Source organism: Hakea prostrata, chromosome 4 (genome assembly GCF_041222555.1).
Source record: "Hakea prostrata isolate BN-2017 chromosome 4, UWA_Hpros_2, whole genome shotgun sequence".
NCBI lineage: Eukaryota > Viridiplantae > Streptophyta > Magnoliopsida > Proteales > Proteaceae > Hakea > Hakea prostrata.
Genome location: NC_142603.1, coordinates 38,045,496 through 38,060,097, shown reverse-complemented (window position 1 = coordinate 38,060,097; position 14,602 = coordinate 38,045,496). Strand labels below are relative to the sequence as shown.

The window sequence follows — 14,602 nt, the reverse complement described above, 5'->3', positions numbered from 1 at the left end:
TTACATAGTGCAACACAATATTATCCCACGTAGAGGTCACCGTGAAGGGCTGAGTTCTTTTGAAGCCTATGTCACCCATTGTGTTCATTCAGGGACGCCGCTCAACATGCCGTATATAATTCTTCAAATGATGAAGTATGCGAAAGATGCCCACAATCGTGCTCTCCCATATGGTAGACTCCTTACCCACATCTTTGCTAGCTATGGGATTGATCTTGAGGGGGAGGATTGTGAAAGTGGGAAGAAGAAGAAGAAGAACAACGATGTTAAAATCCATGGAAGAAAATTCCATCTTGAGATGGCGGATGTAGGAGTGCAGCCTCCAGATGTAGGAGCACATGCTGGTGCTGATGCATACATCACTCGAGCTGATTTTGAGGGTTTTCAGAAAGAATTATCATGAACCAGGGGTCATATGCGGAACATGCGTCGGCGCTTGGAGCAAGTCGCCAATAAGCTGCACCTCCCAGAAATTTCGGACTCGTCACCACCTTCTTCAGAAGCTGAAGGATCTGCATCAGAATCTGAATAGGTTGACTATTTTTGTTAAATTTAATTTGGATGTTATGTGAATGGAATTATTTGTTTGAATCCTTTGAACAATGCTTATTTAAGAGACAGATAACAAGTTGGAAGGTTCCCAGCTCCTTTATATTTCTTATATTTTGTTATTTGACTATACTATGTGTGAGATACAACTAGAATATCAGCTATTGGTTTTCCTTGTGATATCTAAGTATACTATGTGTGAAATACATATTGAATACATGTTTGTTTCAGTTATGCAAGAATAATGTTTTATTCTCACAATAGCCATTGTTTAAAAGAGCTGATGATCCAGGGGCTTCAACTCATGAGGGAAGATGTTGAAGGGATATCAAAATAGTTAGTTCAGTACTTTGTCTTTTGAATTTGCTGATCGTTTCTAAATGATGTACTAGGTGGGAACTCATTGGTTATAATAACCACCATTTGTTAGCCAAATGTTATGTCAATCTCAACTTACTGCAGTTTGTCACAGATTAGGGTATTGAAGCAAGTTTGTCAGGTATTAGGGTAGTTAAGCAAATTTGTCACAGATTGGGGGTATTTAAGCAAGTTTGTCACAGTTTGGCCAAAAGCCTGTTGTTTAAGTTTTTTTATAAAAGAGATGTAATTTTGTGTTTCGACTACATGTTTAGTAATTGTGATGTACTTCATATCTTTATTGTATTGGTCATTTGCTTGTGTCATTAACCAAACATCCTTATATGTTAAAGTTTTGCTCCTGGGGTTGCACCTCTTTCTTTAATAGGTACACATGCTACTTCACACTCACTAGATTTTTCTATTCCTTACGTGTATTGTCAATTCAGTAGAGGACATGAGGTGAGATTGCCAAAAATATTTGACGACTCACTACGCAATCCACTGAATTTGGCTGCTGCAAGGCAAACCCTTACTCATCAAGGGCAAAATCAAACAGTGTTGGACCGAATTACAATGTTATATCTTGTAATTTTGTTCTTATGTGTTTGGCTTTTTTTTTACTTTCTTGTTATGTACTTTATTCAAGAAACATGTAAATGCCGTACGTTCAAAGTCAGTACTGTGACATAGACAAGAGGACAAGAGGACAAGAGGATGGGTAGTTCAGTACTTTATTTCAACAAAATGTATTGTATCTATGTCAAAGACTTATCACATTGTATTTGAAGGGTTGTAAGTACTTGTCAAAACAATTTCGCCTATAATATATGATATTGTACAAAATCAACTATATAATTTTTCATATCTATTGTCCATATGACAGTTAGACTGTGATGAAAAAAAAAATTTAAACCAAACGGCTTAATATTGAAAACTTATTGATTCCCTTATATTAGTGATACAAACTCCTTACCCACATTATTGTAAGTCTTCAATTTAAAATTTCAGTGACTATAACAGTTTGATGAAACATATTAATGGTATGTTGTGTGGTTTTTCCAATTTACCAATATTGGGAAGTCTGTGAACACAGAGACCAAACGAGCTGAATCCCTTTTAAACAGAATCAACCCATTTCATCTCTGTGAACATAGAGACCAAACGGGCTGGATCCCTTTTAAACGGAATCAACCCGTTTCATCTCTGTGAACACAGAGACCAAACGGGCTGGATCCCTTTTAAACGGAATCAACCCATTTCATTCTGTGAACACAGAGACAAAACGGGCTGGATCCCTTTTAAACGGAATCAACCCATTTCATCTCTGTGAACACAGAGACCAAACAGGCTGGTTCCCTTTTAAACGGAATCAACCCGTTGCATCTCTGTGAACACAAGAGACCAAACGGGTTGGTTCCCTTTAAACAGAATCAAACCGTTTCATCTCTGTGAACACAAAGACCAAACGGGCTGGTTCCCTTTTAAACGGAATCAACCCATTTCATCTTTGTGAACTCAGAGACCAAAAGGGCTGGATCCCTTTTAAACGGAATCAACCCGTTTCATCTCTGTGAACATAGAGACCAAACGGGCTGGTTCCCTTTTAAACGGAATCAACCCATTTCATCTCTGTGAACACAGAGACCAAAAGGGCTGGATCCCTTTTAGACGGAATCAACCCAATTCATTCTTTGAACACAGAGACCAAACGGGTTGGATCCCTTTTAAATGGAATCAACCCATTTCATCTCTATGAACACAGAGACCAAACGGGCTGGTTCCCTTTTAAACGGAGTCAACCCATTTCATCTCTGTGAACACAGAGACCAAACGGGCTGGTTCCATTTTAAACGGAATCAACCCGTTTCATCTCTGTCATCAGCCTGATGAAGCGGAATGGTTCCGTTTCAAATGGCTTCAGAACGGAACCATTCCGTTTTACGAAGTTTATAAAAAATTCCATTTCCACATTGATGCATATGAAAAAATAACACTTTGAATTCGTGAATATGCCATTCACATATGAATGTATGAATGCTTTAGTTCCATTGAAATAAAAAGATCGGGGGAATCAGTCTAAGCAAAAGATTCAATTCTACATTTGTTAAGAATTTTATTGCAAATAAAATTGAAAAATTCACCGATCTGTTCTTAAATCAGACGAGGTAGTCAAATACTCATGTTAATGTGTTGTTTCATCACTTCTATGCACAGGAATTACCAAACACCATTTCAACCTGTAACAAACCCCAACCTCCTTAAATTTAGTTCCTCCATTTCGTATCGGGAGAGAAAGTCAAGCAACCTATATCAGTACGTTTAATCTTAGGTTAAGTTAATGATACCGTCAAGTGTGTATATGGATGTACTAGGTGAGCACTAAATGCAACCAACCAAAGTAGTAAACAAATAATGATTGTCAGTGTTATTTTCTTTTTCGATTGAATAAGTTGGATGGAAAGAGAGAGTATATTAAGTAAGAGAATTTATTTACAGTAACTCCCGGGATATAAACGAAAAAAATCAGTCAGTGAGAAGGTTTCGTGAACATATTAAAATGGCTCCTATATCAACTCAAAGGCAAACAACAAATTGCACACATAGAAGAATCAGCAGTGGTGCCTTTCATGGGGTGCTCATTCAACGCCTCTTTGTATCTGGGCACAGAGTGCACAAGGGCTGAGTTTGTGTCCAGAAGACAAATATTCTACCACATAATGTTTGTAAAGGAGCTCCAACTCATCCATCTTTCTATCACCATCAAATGCACCACCTATCATAGAGAAACAAGATAACCAGTACTGAATTGTTAGTACACATAAGGAATAGAAAAATCCAGTCAGTCTGAAGTAGCATGTGTACGTATTAAAGAAACAACTGCAACACCAGGAGCAAAACTTTGCCCTTCAGGATGTTTGGTTAATGACACAAGCAAATTATTACCCAACCCACAATATGATCAAGAACATTGTCACCACTATTGTTGCTCCCTGCTGGAAACCGAACATAAAATTGGATGTTATCAATGTCTTGTATACTCAGTTTTCATAATTTATTCATCCAAGATAACATTGTAAATGACTCCAATGAGAATTAGGACACTCCACTGAATACTTGTATATTCACAATATTATAATGCATTGCTTTGAACAGGCTATATTATACGACATGTAGAATGGAGAGAAAATAGAAATGGAAAAGATACCAGGAACAAACAGGCAGTAGCTTAGAACATTATAGCTAAATGAAGAACAAATTTAAAATGAAGAAGCCAAACTTCATTGGTGGGTCTTCTAGAATATATACAAACTGTCTAACCTTGTGATAACTGCTAACTCTATATCGTTGCAGTAAAACAGTTTGTTTGCCAAATATAATATTGCTGTGGTTTCTTGGAATGCTTGATCTCTTATTACTGAAAGTAAATAGAATGAATGAATTAATTTTATTTCGCTACAGCAACAGCCAATAAAATTAAACCAACAAGAACTTTATTCATTACATTAAGGTCAGTGAATCACCTCTGCCAACTGAATTCAGCTTCATAGAGTATCTGGGCATTGTCCCGGACAGCAACCTCAACATGAAAATAAAAATTCAATGAAAAAACTAATGCTTTTTAGTAGCAATAAAAATATGAGATCAAAAGCAGCATACAACTAGGTTAATATAAAAGACTTAGCAACCCCCACCCCCCCCCCAAAAATTTTTTTTTCTTAAATTATATGGTACACTATAAGATCATTAATTGGCCTTGTTAAGTGATTTAACATATTCCTTCAACTTCAACAGTTAAGAGAAATATGACCATTGAATACCAAATGCAGCTCTAAAAATTAATAAAGAGATCAAAATACAATAAGAGACTTACGAATAACATCACGTGATGATGAAAAATGTAATACATGAGAATTAGTAACCTTGAACACACATTTCCATGGCAAAAGGATAGTTGATGGTTTCCCAAACACAAGGTTGGAAACACGGGTTAGCTTCTGAAATGCACTGCACTGGATACTCAATAATAATGGTCAAGCTTCATATCATGTCTCAACTCCAATGCAATAACAATCTTTTACAAACCACTATAAAAAGTCACAATGGCAACAGTTACAAGAAACACAAAAATTCTTCAACACTGAACCCAGAAGAATACATTAAAATGTTAGTCTAACCTGGGTATGCTATCGAACATCATACCAATAGCCCTCATTGTACCCTAAACAATGGCTAAATGCATTTGATGGTCTTCATGTTTGCCTGAAGGGTTTGGTAAATTGAGTATAAGATGTTCAACCGTGTGCTTACACAAGTAACTTAACGATAATATATAGAGTAGGGGATACGAACTAGCTTGTCACTATAACAGACAATTGTCAAACAAGTGACCATATTTATTTTGATGGTTTACTTTTGTGTAAACAACGAATACAAAAACATATACAGTTCCAGACACACCCAATGGATATACGTGCATGCAATTGTAGTAGGTTGATAACATCACCTTTCTCAACTACCAAAATAACATCTTACAAAACAAACAATGCATCTGAACCAAAAAACACTCAATTTTGAGAAACATGCAAAACAAATGCAAAGAATGGATGCCAAAAGTATAGACCTATTGTTACAGCCCCCTTGCCAGTCCTCTTTCCAGATTGGCATCACCGTGATTTCAATATCCTATAAAGACAAAAGGAGACAATAGTCAATTCAAGGGCAATATGAATAGAAAAAATTCATTTTTCTCCACTCGATCATATTCATAGTCATTAACACATTCTGAAATAACAAAAGATAAGAAATATGTGACATACAAATTGTTCACCAAATAAAACCAATGACTGATATTGTAAATCTATTTAACACATCCATAGTCAAATAATAATACATTTAGAAAAAACGCCTGAATTGTTCAATGGTTCAAAACCCCTTAATTACACATTCTTCACCCTATTGTTCCAAGCCCCTCCAAATAACATTCACATTACATTTAAGAAATCAGCAAGTCAATCTTTCAAGAATCTGATGAAGAATTTGAGTGCTCTGAAAGATCCGGAAGCCGCAACTTTTCTGCAATTTGATCTAAGCGCCGACGAATATACCGTACATCACCCCTGAGGAGAGCAAATTCTTCCTTAAATTTTGACAATCTAGCTCCATCCTGCTGATCAACGCCCTCAGCATCCGGTGCTCCTACATCTGCACCCTGTGCTCCTACATCTGCCACCTGTTTTCCTAAATGAAAATTAGAGGCAGGTATTTTTGCATCATTCTTCTTCTTCTTCTTCCCCGCTTCAGCAATGGCCCCTGTCAGATCAATATGATAATGGTTAAAAATGTTTGTCAGGAGTTTGCCATATGGGAGAGCACGATTAGGTGCCAATCTCGCGTACTGCATCATTTTCAGGATGATGTACGGTAGGTTCAACTTTGTACTTGTATGCACGCAATAGGTCACGTAAGCTATAAAAGAATTTAAGCTTTCATGGTGACCACTACGAGGTACAACATTGTGTTGCAGATGTATGCAATGGCCTGCGGAAGTGGTTTAAGCTGCTTGAGCTTCACGTGCCTAGTGTCATCCGTATAATTCTCCATTATATCATTATATGTGACATCCACATTAATCAGGTCCTTGAACTTCTTCTTAGGCTCCCAGAAAACATAATCTCCTTCAGTTGAGATTTGTAGAATCTGACCTAGAGTACGAATATCTAAGGGTATTTCCACCCCTTTAACTTTGCTGACAGCTCCAATCTTTACCCCACCTCCTTGGACAAACAAATTTTTATAAAATTCTTTCACAAGGTCGTCATGACACTTGGTATTTACCTCAAGTATTCTTTCCCACCCAAGCTCTCTAAATTTGGCTGCTACACCTACAGCCTCGTACGAAAGAATGTCCACATCCCTTCCTTCTGCTATAGGTTGCTTCTTTAATCTTTTGGGATCGCATTTGGGATAATCATCATTCAACCTGTTGTCCTCAGGTTCTACGACTAATTTTCTCTTTCCCTTATCCTTTGCAATTCCCTTCCCATAATGCCTTCCCTTTGCAGCAACCTTACGACCCATTTCACTAGTGGAGCAAGTACAAAATGTAATTGCTGCACATATGAAAAACCATATTAGATAATCAACATATTATGAAAATGAAAGTAAACTATAACAAAAAAAATTATAATTCTAAGGATGAGACAACATTAAAGAGAGAAGATGAGCATTCTAAGCATGAAATGATTGCCATCTTCCTAAGGTCAAAAAATAGAACAACCCACTACGACAAACAATATTAAAGAGAGAAGACGAGCATTCTCAATTGATTGTATATGTTGCAGGTGGAACACCAATTGAAGGGATATGAGTTTGGAAGCAAAGCATATATATAAAGAACAACTAAAGGGTTATGGTAGGTAACTCTATATTGATTACACAAAGTATAACATCTACAGATCTACAGATACTATTGCTCAGGCAATTGTTAGATTTTTTAAGTAACTCGACAATTTTAATACATCTCTTTTGTAAACTTACTGCAGCTTTTAGGAGTTTTAATGATGTAAAGGAGACAATGTTCTCACGTTGTACATTTAATAACTTATTGCATGAACTCAGTATTATGAAAAAGAAAGAAAACTACATAATCCAAAATGAGGTAACCTTACTGCAGCATTAAACCTTAAATAAGATAGAAGTGATTTTAACAATTTTGAGTGTGTAGAAGAGCATGATCTCATTAGTTTTTTTAAATATTACAAATGAATAAAACAATACAACAAAAAATCAACAACAAACTAAGCCTTATCCCAACTAAATGGGGCCAGCTACATGGATCCTTTCAAAACCAAATAGGGTAAACCTAGGTCCACACAAAGGGAAATAAAATGCAGAAGGAAGAAAAAAAGAAGAGCAAACAAAAATTATAAGGGAGAGGGAATAGCCCAGTACATCAGGAAAATATCACCTACATGGCTTCAACAAAATCGATCCTTGCCCTCTAACAGGCCTTACCTGAAGTTCTATTAACTATGCATGTATTCTTCACAACCTCATCAAGAGGCACTTTAGGTCAGTCCTAGATCTTTTAGCTCCTTCAATTGGAATCATATAACTCCTTACTAGGGCGTCCCCAAGCCTACATTGCACATGGCCAAACAACACAAGAGGACATTGTCAGACCTTCACGCGTATCAAGGCAACTCCCAGATCACCCCTAATATGTTTTTTCCTCAATTTGACATAAGACACTTCTTAATGCCTAACATTTTGCCTCATAATCATAGCAAGTCAGGCAGCAGCCTATAGGACTTTCCTTTAAATATTAGAGGAATGTGTCAATGATATTGGGTTCCAGATACACCTCTCCCTTACATCCGTCTTGTTTTAATTCTTTGTGAAATTGTCATCTGTGTTACCTTCTTTGGGTATATAGACCCTAGATATCTTCAATAGTAATTGGTGATATCCCTCTTTCTCCTCAATTTTCACCATGTAATTACCTATCCTACTGTGACCAAAGTTACATATCACACACTTTGTCTTACGTTTACTAATTTTGAAACCATTTATTTCCAAAGTCGATCTCCACACTCTACCAAATCGTCAAGTAGCTGTCAAGCCAAGTTACTGTCTCATCCACAAAGAGGATACACCATGGTACCTCATCTTAGATTGGTTGACTCATCTAGGAAAAGCAAAAACATTATGTTGAGGTTCATCCATGCATTACCTAAGCTTTAGAGAAACTATAACCATTTCAATATTATGTTGAGGCTCATATTTCTTAATCAGCATGTACAGAGTGGAGTGTTGAGCTGTTAAGAAGTGTAATATTAAAAAATCATGTCTAATAGAGATGAGGATGTTAAGATTTAAGAGTAAAGAAACTACAAGGATGATGTAAGGAACGACCACAATAGAACTGGGTTTGGAGTAGCTATGGTCCATGATAAACTTAGAGAGTCGTTTTTGAGGTTGCATAGCCAAGTATAACGAAGGCCTCCAAATGCCCCAGTATAGAGGAGTGACTTGAGAGAACCCCAAAAGCCAAAAATAGACCTAAAATAATCATATGAGAAGTAATGAGGGAAGACATGGTTAGCTTAAGCCTCATAGGCTCATACCAGGTATGAGAAGTAATGATGGAAGACATGGTTAGCTTAAGCCTCATAGGCTCATACCATGTATGACTTCAAATAGAGCGGATTCAAGAGGATGGATATGTGTGGCTAACACTATTTAGTTGTTCTATGATGTTGTGTTGTTGAAATGCACCCAAATATGATACATGGTGAGGACTTTTGGCAGTAGTTATCAAGTTTAAGAAGGATATGAAAGTACTGTTCTGTTTTGCTCTGTTAAACTACAGATAATTATAAAAGAATACTAATTTCTGCACCCATTTGACTATACCCACTTGTTATTATTAAGTAAGCCAAAGGTTGCAATTAGAACAAAAACTCAGGTTGAATCATAGTTCTACTAGATCATGTCCAAGCAAGCCTAAATCCAGAATACAGCTGCAACAAGGATGGCTGTGGCATTGAAGGGCTTGGGCCAGCTCCTTGTTGCCCAATTCGACATTCTTTGTAGCTTCAACTGCCTGGATGGATAAAAATAAAAATAGAGTTGCAGGAAATAGAATACTCACTTTCCAAATTCAGTTCAATGAGCTTGTAAGTTGCTTTTAGCTCTGACAGCAACTGGTTGACCTTCTTACTATAAGGGCAATGGGTCTTGCTGCACATGTTACAAAGAGATTGCAGCAGAATGCATCATTAGTCCTATTAGAAAATAACACAACATCTATTTTACCCAAACCCTAAACGATAGAGAAGTGAGAGAGACCTCGAACCATTCAGTGAACAAATGTAAGAGAGATGTTACCTTTTTTCCTTTGTAGAAATGGGTGTGAATGAAGCCAAATCGAATCTTAGAAAAGGAAGGCAATGGAGCTCAACGAACCACCAGTGCGAGATTTGAATTTCTGAGAGTAAAAGAACTCGAGCAGAGATGTTACGACGACGGAAAGGAAGAATCGCACAGACAATCTCAGCCCTAGAGAAGCCAAATCGAAGCTGGAGCTCAACCTCAACGAACCAGGTTTCTTCTTCTTCTCCTCTGCTTCTTCTTCTTCTTTGTTCTCAACTAACACGGTCACTGCTGTTCTTCTTCTTCTCTCCTTCGATTTCTCTTGATGTTCTTCTTCTCCAGCTTGGTTCATAGCTCCAAAAACATCAAATGAAATGGGCGGGGTGAAGAATAGGGGTTTGGTTTTGGGTAGTTTCAAAATGTTTTCGAAATTGGTTGTTTATACGATTACAGATTCGTGTATATACGTATAGGGCTTGGTTATATAATACCTCATAAAACGTATATATCAATCACATGTCTAACCCACTCGAACCGCCCAGATGGACTGCTGGGTTTGTATCAGACCGAACCGAATTGAGGAAACACGCTTTATGAGGTGGGATTTGATTTAATTTGATTTTTTTAATGAGAGGTTGATGCCAGCCGTCCAATTAGATTGGACGGCTGGCTGCACGGTCAAGCGCATTAATGAGGCACTACTGAAGCAAAATTGAATAAAAAAATGTAGCAACGCTGTGATTGAAAAGAATATGGGGAAGAGCAGAAAAAAATAAAATAAAAAAGGAAAGAATCCTTGAAAAAAAAAAAAGAATAAAAAAGAGAAAGAAGAATTGGCGGTTGAAAGAAAATCAAATCATTTGGTACCCTGCATTTTACACACGTTGATGTAGCATCTATTCACAAGTTCGTGAATTTTATTTTTCTAGGTTATGTTTAATGGTGAAAAACATAGATCATTGATGTAATTTGGGGAACTTGAATTGTTGTTTTACATCATAACCTAGTAATTAAGTTGGTGCTTGTCTAAGGGGACAAAATCCTCTGCTATGCACATTTTAAAATCTTCAATCATCTTGTATTTACTTTGTTTTTTCAGCCAATCATTTAGTATATATGTGCATTACTGTGCACAGCAGAGGATGTTTTCTCTTGTCTAGGGGGTTGGGGGTTGTTGTCCTTATATGAGTTGCATTTTAGACCAAAGCAGGGATTGGTGTTTCTGAACTATTATAGCAATCAAAATATTGAGTGTATGAGTAACATAAAACCCTGCAATACTCGATGGACGTAGGCAGTTTGGCCACATCATGTAAATTCCGTGCCTTGTATCTCTAGTTTATTTTTATTTGTTGCATATATTTGAGTTTTTCAAATGCAGAGTGACGGAACATTGTCTGTTTGACCCAACCACATTGTGGTGTGTGGTGAATGTGTCCATGTATGATTGATAACTACGGGATTGTCCTAATCAATCTTGTTTTGATCTTAAAAAAACGTCATACTAAAGATAATTGTAGGAGATACTGATTCACTCTCCCTCCCAACGTCAACTTGGGAACAACAGTTTCTGCAATCCTAGAATTTGTTAAAGAAGAGCCATCATTAAAGAAGCTCATAAAGGAGGACTAGTAGAACCCTTCAGAAGAGTCAAGACACTCTTACTTGTGAAAGAAAATTTCTATTAGCCTCAAATGAAACGTAATGTGATGAAGCATGTACTCTATTGCCAATACCTACAACTCCTTGGGAAGATGTGAGCTTGGACTTTGTTCTTCGCTTACCTATTATACAAAGAGGTAAAGATCCATGGAGCAGGACCATGAATTAGGGGGCGTCAACAGTGCGATTTGTGGCAATTTCTTTAAAAAAAAAAAAAAAAAAAGAGCAACTACACATTTCAATAGGGGTTAGATATACCCACCTCATGCCACTCTCTATGGCAAGTTTACTCCACGCCAGGTTTGTCATCCAAAGTTTTGTTGGTTCACATTTAAATTTGTTCTAATAGAATGGTAGGGTTTGGGCTGCTAGTTGAAGTAGCTCCTGCGCTGCCTGGATTGGCCATGCTTTCCTAATTTGGTGCGGGCAGCATGCAGTAAGAGAGGTACAGTTGCTCCAAATTGATGTTACTTGTACCCCTTGTTGCCTGGCCATTCCCAGTCCATCCAAGATATCGGCCAACATTCCCTTTGTCACAATTTCTTCATCTAGAAACATACCAATTGCCCCCTGATTGTACCTTTTGATTAAGTATCAATCCCCAGCACACAACCATAGCTTTCTGATTGTGGCTAAAGACCCCTACACACATTAAACTGGTGTCACTGTCTTGGAAAACCTTAGAATTGATCCTACATATACATATTTTGGGGGTTGTAAATGGGATCCTAGCTATAGATGCTCCCATTTCCATGTGGGTATTGTGATGCCCTATGTTTTGTACAATTAAATAATATTATTTACATGTTGATAGGTACCCAGTTGGTGATGAAGCCTAGATTGATTGTGTACACTTTGCTTAATCAAGGTATTATTTACTTTAAATTGTATATTTGATTGAATATGTGATAAATGATTTAATCTTGGTTCATTTGGTTATACTAAAATTATTGTTAAATTAATGGTATTTAATATAACATCATCATTATCTTATAGGTTGATTTTAATCTAGATATTATTCAGTCAGGATGGCCGAGTGGTCTAAGGCGCCAGACTCAAGTTCTGGTCTTCGTGAGAGGGCGTGGGTTCAAATCCCACTTCTGACATTTTTTGAGGATGAATGGAATTCGTTGTTTCCTGAGATCGATTCCCTCCCTTCTCCTATAGGGGTAAGTTTTGCAAGATTGTAATCCCGCAACAAGAATACGAGCTACGAAATCAGTTCCCTTTTTCGTTGATTGGGCGAGCTAATTTTCTTATAACAACCATGGATGAATTGCAAGAGCTAGCTAAGGAGCTAATTTTCTTATAACAACCATGGATGAATTGCGAGAGCTAGCTAAGGGTGCTTGGAAATTGTCTGGATGAATTGCGAGAGCTAGCTAAGGGTGCTTGGAAATTGTCTCAAGGGGTGATCTCCCTTCTCCTATAGGGGTAAGTTTTGCAAGATTGTAATCCCGCAACAAGAATACGAGCTACGAAATCAGTTCCGTTTTTCGTTGATTGGGCGAGCTAATTTTCTTATAACAACCATGGATGAATTGCAAGAGCTAGCTAAGGAGCTAATTTTCTTATAACAACCATGGATGAATTGCGAGAGCTAGCTAAGGGTGCTTGGAAATTGTCTGGATGAATTGCGAGAGCTAGCTAAGGGTGCTTGGAAATTGTCTCAAGGGGTGATCTCCCTTCTCCTATAGGGGTAAGTTTTGCAAGATTGTAATCTCGCAACAAGAATACGAGCTACGTAATCAGTTCCGTTTTTCGTTGATTGGGCGAGCTAATTTTCTTATAACAACCATGGATGAATTGCGAGAGCTAGCTAAGGAGCTAATTTTCTTATAACAACCATGGATGAATTGCGAGAGCTAGCTAAGGGTGCTTGGAAAATGTCTGGATGAATTGCGAGAGCTAGCTAAGAGTGCTTGGAAATTGTCTCAAGGGGTGATCTTACATTCATTGGAGAAAGGGTTTATCATTTTTTAGTTTCATAGTGAGGCAGATATGACTGAGGTGTGGCAGAGGTTTTTGGAATGTTGGAAAACAATACATCCGTTTTCAACGATAGAGGCCAGATTTTAATATCTACTCTCCTCAACCAGCGGGTAAGTTGGTCTGGATTCGTTTCCCTGATTTACCTCTTGAGTATTGGCATGAGAAAGTGCTTCTTTCTATAGCAAAATCTTTCGGGAGACTTGTTTCTCTTGATAGACGAACTCGCAATGGCTCTATTGGTCATTATGCTCGAATTTTGGTTGAATTGGAGGTCGATGTTGTTCAAGTGAATGAGGTTTAGATTAAGCGCCTTGAACTAGGAACTCTTCGAGTTTTTAGTTTTCTTCAGAAGGTAATTTTTTAGGATGGTATTCAGCGGTGCTCACGGTGTAATCGAGAAGGCCCCTTGGGTCTTCATTGTAGGTTTGCTTCAAACGATTCTGTGGATGGTTTGCAAGTTCAGCCCTCTATCGTTCCTGCAGAAAATCTCCCAACAGATAATCTTATTGTGGATGGGATTCTTACTGACGGTGTGAGAGTGCAGACTCGAAGCTCACTCCAACATCAAATTCATGTGGCTCTAGAGGAGGCAGGTTTAGCAAACTCTATTTCATCCAATGAGGGTGCGGCAAATTCAATTTCAAATTTCAATTCAAATTTCAATTCCACAAGGTTGATTCCCTCTGATGTGGTGATGGCGTCTAGCGAGAACTCTTCTCTTGATCTTTCTCTCTCTCTAGAAAGTCATCCTTTTCAACTTCAAAAAATTTTAGATAAGGGCAAGAGTTCGATGTTGGTTGGTAATCTTTCAAAGAACGTGGTTACCTCTGCTAGTCCCACGACTAACCAACTTCCACCTAATTCGGTCACTAAGGATATTGGCTCTTTTGAACGGATTGAAAAGCTTCATGAGAGGCCCTGCTTAATTCGGTTAGAGTGGTAGACTCTTCTATGCAACAGGATTTGGTTATAGTGGAAGACTCTTCTACACAACAAAATTTTGATTAGATTGGAAGAAGTTGCATTGGACGGGAACTCTAGTTTGGAGCTTCAAATGGGGTCATGCGGGGCCCAACAGAATTTGAATAATTTTGAAGCAGCTTGTTTGGCCGTGGATTCTAGTTTTGAAATTCAAAACTCCGTAGATGCGACAAAGTGTTTTAAT

The 14,602-nt window shown here is 37.7% G+C and overlaps 1 non-coding gene across 1 annotated transcript; it reads left to right on the top strand.

Annotated features, from left to right (window-relative positions):
* The first annotated feature begins 12,467 nt into the window (after positions 1-12,467).
* TRNAL-CAA (transfer RNA leucine (anticodon CAA)) lies at positions 12,468-12,551 on the top strand. The gene has a single exon. It is a non-coding gene; the product is annotated as a tRNA-Leu (tRNA).
* Positions 12,552-14,602: the final 2,051 nt, after the last annotated feature.